A 6,766-nucleotide genomic window follows, 5' to 3' on the forward strand; every position below is an offset into this window, starting at 1 on the left:
AGCTGTGGCTCAGACATTGTAAAAAACAAATAAATAAAAAAGGATTTGACATTTTTTTGAGGATTAAATTAGAGTGTGTTACAACATTAGTTCGATATTAGCACTGTCATGCCATGCCGGGGCTGCTGGGATCTGAACCCACCACAGATAATGTTATTATTGCTGATTTTTTTTGTTTTAAATTTCAGTAATCTATTGCTGAATGTACTTTTCTTTGACTTCTATTGTGTTAATACTTATCACAGTATGCACATTTGTAACATGTCTGTAGTCTGAGTGATCATGTTTTTCACGGCATGCAGATGATCCAACCGATTTGTGTTAATTAACTTAAACAGAAACTAATCCAGCATACCATGTTTTCTCATCTAAATGATCATCTTGCAAGTCATGCAACTTATTGGTTTATGAGATCAACAGAGTCATTCAGCGTCTGTTATGTCTTGGACAGCAGCTACATTCCTGGTATTTCATTCATCCATCAATTGCAGATGTAAGCTTGTGAGATAAGAGATGAGTTGCATAAAGTTTGATCTGCTAATTTATCACTCCTCCTCCCAAACCAATTACAGGCTCAGATTTGCATCAGAATCACTTAATTACTTGATTAGAGTGGATGTTGAGTTAATTGGATGGTGGAGTCCTTATAACAATGAAGTGAGTGACAAATTAGGGTTCAATTATGTCTAACGTTTGGCTGTATGTTCTATTTCAAGGACTTTAATCAAAGCAGTACTAAACAACCAATCCTTAAAGGAAACACAGCTGTTTCCCTGTGTGCACAAGCCATACTCATTTTCACATAGTCACATCTTGGTGCCTGAGACAGTTGCAAGTTTTCTGGTACTGGGAGAGGCTGCTGAAGTGAACTCTGCCATATTAACGTGCCGACTATACGGATTTACGCCTGAGCCGATGTAAGTAGTAAATTTGTTGCACATATAAAGAAAATCTGTGTGAGATTTTTACACACAGAAATATAAAATGGGGAAAGAATAGTTCACTCAATAATGAAATTCTCATGGTGTCCCAAACCTATATGTGTAACTTTCATTCTGTGGCAAATAATGATATAAATGTCTAAAAATAAATAAATGAAGGAATACAATTAAAGAAAATAAATAAATAAATGCAATTAAAAATAAATACAATACAATTAAAAATAAATAAACAATTAAAACAAACAAATAAATATAATTAAAAATAAATAAATGCAATTAAAAATAAATACAATACAATTAAAAATAAATAAATAAACAAACAAATAAAATATACAAATACACTTATTATATATATTATACACATAAATACATATTCATACGGTTCATTTTTTGCCTTTTTAATGAGTGAAAAATTACTGCATGCACCTTTTTAAGTCCAATGTTTTTTTTTTTTGCCAGTGAGAACAACATAGAAGCTATTGTGTTAGACACACAATTAATAGACTTTTTAGCCCTTCTTTTTTATACTTTAGAGATAACTTTGGATAAAGGGAACTGTAATATAGTGATTGGGTGTTAAATATATTTAAATAAACCCTAAAAATGTATGAAACAAACTCCTGTTGCCTGTGTTCCTACCTTGATGAGGCAACGCTTCGTATTCGAAACAGACACAGTTTCGTGGAAACCTTTGAAACTCTATACGTTTTCAAACACTGCATGCTGAGCCGAATTTATCTGGAGAAACTCCCCGGCTTTGCTCAAGGGCATTTGTAATGTCACAAAGCTTGTCATAGTATCGTTTTGGTATTTGCCTTTGCGATGTTGATGAATCTAGGTCAGAAACTGCGATTCACTTAAGCAAAACAAAAACAAATTCTGTATGTGTTTAATACTCTTTATGACATGCCTCCCACTGATTAGCGTTTCTTAGAATTTCCTCATTACCAGTGCCATTTATGGACAGCCTGTTCTCATTTCTTACTCATTAAAGTCTTCACCCTCTGAGGTAATGGAGTGATTCAGACAGGCGAGCACTGATCTGTAGCTTGTTGGGCCTGTCGCCACTGGTCTGAGTGCTCTTTGCGGAGTCGCTGATGGCAAAGTAGGAATGCTGGTTGAAGAAGAGGGAAGCAGAGCTTTTTAATGCATGAACTTCTCATTCATTCTTATTCTCCGGCTGCCACAGTAAGCCACATTGGTGCATGATGAAGAATCGTGATGCTGGAAGGTGGTAGGGCTTCCCACCGGGCAGCGAGTGTTGAGGTGAGTCGAGCTGAACAGGGCTAATGCCACTGCCTGCTGCCCAGCAGTGAGGCCTCTCGGTGGGGTACAACTCTACGGTCAAGCATGACTGGGGAAGAGACGGGCCATAACATGCATGCCTAACAAACGTGTAAACGTGCTGGAGTACTTGTGCACACACAAACACAGCACGCGCCGATCCTTAAGAGCTTCCTATTGCCTCGCTGTTGTTTCTGCGATTGATGCTTTGTTAATCAAGACAATACAGGCTTTAGTTTTTAAGGGTAACTTGACCGTAACCAACATTTGTGAGAAAATATACATTTTAAAGCTCTTTAAGTTGGATTAAAATTTTACATTTTTAAAACCACTGAAATAAAAACTGCATTACATATTAATACTTGTTTTCAGAGAAAATATCTAATTTAATGTTTTTTTTTTTTTTAGATTTTTATTTGTATTTATTTATTTATGGATGGATGGATGGATGGATAGATAAAGTAAAAAAAAAAAAAAGAACAAACTTCTTTTTATCAACCATTTTTTCTCATGGAATATCTTGTTTCACTTCAAAATGTCACATTACGTCAGTAAAATGGGTCGCGGATGCCATTTCATGATGAATTTAAAGGCCTGGGGTGAGTGAGTGTATAAGTGGGTGGCAACGTGAAGGGATTCTGTCATAATGCCAAGTGGAGCAGTGTGCGAGACGGGCCATAACATGCATGCCTAACAAACGTGTAAACGTGCTGGAGTACTTGTGCACACACAAACACAGCACGCGCCGATCCTTAAGAGCTTCCTATTGCCTCGCTGTTGTTTCTGCGATTGATGCTTTGTTAATCAAGACAATACAGGCTTTAGTTTTTAAGGGTAACTTGACCGTAACCAACATTTGTGAGAAAATATACATTTTAAAGCTCTTTAAGTTGGATTAAAATTTTACATTTTTAAAACCACTGAAATAAAAACTGCATTACATATTAATACTTGTTTTCAGAGAAAATATCTAATTTAATGTTTTTTTTTTTTTTAGATTTTTATTTGTATTTATTTATTTATGGATGGATGGATGGATGGATAGATAAAGTAAAAAAAAAAAAAAGAACAAACTTTTTTTTATTTTTTATTATAGGTTAAACCGTTAGTTCACCCAAAAATGAAATGTCAGCGTATGAGGTCAGCTTTGCGCATGCGCCACTCAGAAGTGACACACGTGGAAGTGCAGCGGAGAGATCAAAACAAAACAACGGTCACTAATTATAGAAGTACAAAACGAGGATTTGTAAAGAAGAATGTCAAAGCCAAGAGGAGACTGGTTTTCCTTTGCTAAAGTAAGGAAACTTTGCTTCCTTTGCTCCTGTTAACAAACGCTGGTTTTCACTAGACTCCCCGGCGCATGCGCAACGCTGAACTCGTACGTCATCAGCCCGGAGCTGCTTCCGTGTACAACTGTTGGCGCAAGCTACATTAAAGTGATTTACGTTTTGAATATGGATATTTTTCTTATCGCATCGATTCGCTACAGGAAGCCTTTGTTCGCCACCCGGAGCCGTGTGAGACTTTTTTTAATTTTTAAATTTTTTTTTTTTTTTTTAAATGGATGGGCTTTTTATTTAGGACTGATTCATGCAACACCTGCTGAGTGGCATTAAACGGCTTGAAAGATCAAAGGCAATTTTTAATATAACTCCGACTGGATTCGTCTGAAAGAAGAAAGTCATATACACCTAGGATGACTTGAGGGTGAGTAATTTGTGGGCTAATTTTCACGAAAAAACATTAAATATTAATACTTGTTTTCAGAGAAACTCTTTAATATTTAATGTTTTTTACCCAGGTTTTTAAATAAATAAATGAACGAACAAACAATTTTTTTTTTTTTTAAATGTATTTTTATTTATTTTTTTATAATAGATAACTGTTTTTAATAGAAAAATTGCACCTTGCTAGGTTTTATACTTAAAACAAGTGGTGAAAATAAACACCCCTTTTTATGAATGAAGAATAGGATTTTATGTAGATTTGTAAAAAAAATACTAAATTTATTATTATTTTAACTTTTGGACAATAGCAATTTCAATAGTGTTTGAATTTGAATGTTTAAAAATACTAATTTCTTTGAGTAACTTTTTTTTTTAAAGGAAAAAATACATATACAGCTCTGAATTAATTTTACATTTAGCACAGTAATACATGTCTCATCTACATCTAAATCTGTCATGATCTGTTTTGGTGTTATACAGACACCACAGACTATTTCAAGGCAAGCTATATAGTCTAGTAACTTAGTAGTACATAGAGGAAACATCAATACACCGCTCCTAACTGATGGAGAGAAACTTAAGTGTTTCATGACCTTTCTCATGAGAGGAAACCCATAATTCAGAATAAAAATTAGGTTTTGTCATTGTGAGAGACAGTCGCTTTGGTTTCCACTGTTCCTCTGTGTATACTGAATGAAGTGTTGTCAGACTCCAGCTGAGATGAGCAGTGTGTACTGATCTCATCAAGAGCATGGGCTCATGGGGAAAAAATGAATGGACGCCTTTTGTCCACTCAAAATGAGGCCACAAGGTCATTGTTCATCATTGCATAGTTTCCTTATACATTGAAAGTGCATTTTTATCACTATAGAATGAAGGTGGTGGGTGGACCTTGCACTTAAAAATTATGAAGAAAATACAATATTTTTAGCCTAAGGCAGCTAGAAGAACATCAATATTGTAAGCATAAACTTGCTCTACTATAGTCTAAAGGGAGTGTATACATGTGTACAATCAAGCAGAAAAGCAAGCTATTATTAATGTTTAACACCCCAAGTATTTATATAGTTTTTTTTTTTATTTTTTACCAGAAATACACAATGCATGTCTTTTGGTTATTGCAATGTTGTGCATGCTTTCTGATGAGCGGTTTATGGCTTTCCTGTGTTTTCTGGTGTTGAATTCTAACACTCATGTGTTGAGTAGGCTGGCTGAATGTGGACAGCATTGTCTCTGGCAGTAATGAGTTAATTGCATGTTTGCTGCCGACCAAAGCATTCCTTCTCCACAACAAACAGCCTACTTCCATCTTTACAGCTGCGAGAACAAGTGTGAGCATCTGGGCTTTTGTCACATATGTAGTGCCTAGTGTGACTGAAACAACCCACAGATGATTTTAAATCATGTACATTTTAAAGCATCAGAAGACCTAAAAAGGCACATAAAAATTAGGGTATTAAAACAAAGTTTAGGATCTTTTTTTTTTTTTTACGTTTCAAGCAAAAAAAAAAAAAATGAATACATAACATTTAGACATTCTGCAACATTTCAGATTTACTACTAATCAAAAAAGCTAATTTTGCGATGTGATACACCATCACGGTTCATTAGATGAGCTGGTTTTGATATCCACACCTCAATTTTTGTCCTCGAGTCGTCTTTATAGAGTTTAAAGATACAAGCATTATTAGATCTGTGACTAGCTTCCCTGATGAGCTATTGCGTCTAAAAGTGACCTCAGGAATGTTATTACACATGTAGTTTGAAGCAAAAGCTGCTGGCTATTAAGTCAACTTCGAGTATTGTGAATCTAATACATCCAACTTTTTTTAATGTTTAGAATTTAATACTGTAAAATAAAAAAAAATTATCACATTATAAAATACTTATTAGAAAAATAATTGTCTTGGTAGATGAGTTTTTTCATTTTGAAAACATCGGAGCTTTTGTCATGAAATCGTAAAACAAATTACTGTCTAAAGCTGATCAAATCAATATTTGAAGCACTTCCTTTTCTTTTCAATAAACAATATTTCAATATTAACAATATATCACTCTCTGTGTTCGATGCATGCTTCTCAACTGCTTTTGCTGACCCAACATTAACCCCCATATATATATACAGTGGGTACGGAAAGTATTTTTTTTACGTTTCAAGCAAAAAAAAAAAAAATGAATACATAACATTTAGACATTCTGCAACATTTCAGATTTACTACTAATCAAAAAAGCTAATTTTGCGATGTGATACACCATCACGGTTCATTAGATGAGCTGGTTTTGATATCCACACCTCAATTTTTGTCCTCGAGTCGTCTTTATAGAGTTTAAAGATACAAGCATTATTAGATCTGTGACTAGCTTCCCTGATGAGCTATTGCGTCTAAAAGTGACCTCAGGAATGTTATTACACATGTAGTTTGAAGCAAAAGCTGCTGGCTATTAAGTCAACTTCGAGTATTGTGAATCTAATACATCCAACTTTTTTTAATGTTTAGAATTTAATACTGTAAAATAAAAAAAAATTATCACATTATAAAATACTTATTAGAAAAATAATTGTCTTGGTAGATGAGTTTTTTCATTTTGAAAACATCGGAGCTTTTGTCATGAAATCGTAAAACAAATTACTGTCTAAAGCTGATCAAATCAATATTTGAAGCACTTCCTTTTCTTTTCAATAAACAATATTTCAATATTAACAATATATCACTCTCTGTGTTCGATGCATGCTTCTCAACTGCTTTTGCTGACCCAACATTAACCCCCATTTTTTTTTTTTTTTTTTTTTTTTTTTTTTTTTTTCTTTTTTTT

At 34.0% G+C, this 6,766-nt stretch overlaps 1 long non-coding RNA gene across 1 annotated transcript; it reads left to right on the plus strand.

Annotated features, from left to right (window-relative positions):
- The first annotated feature begins 686 nt into the window (after positions 1-686).
- Positions 687-2,549, plus strand: LOC107730537 (uncharacterized). The gene is made up of 3 exons (XR_001638692.1): positions 687-917; positions 1,951-2,046; positions 2,131-2,549. It is a non-coding gene; the product is annotated as an uncharacterized LOC107730537 (long non-coding RNA).
- Positions 2,550-6,766: the final 4,217 nt, after the last annotated feature.

Source organism: Sinocyclocheilus rhinocerous, unplaced genomic scaffold (genome assembly GCF_001515625.1).
Source record: "Sinocyclocheilus rhinocerous isolate Xijiao unplaced genomic scaffold, SAMN03320098_v1.1 scaffold1570, whole genome shotgun sequence".
Lineage (NCBI taxonomy): Eukaryota > Metazoa > Chordata > Actinopteri > Cypriniformes > Cyprinidae > Sinocyclocheilus > Sinocyclocheilus rhinocerous.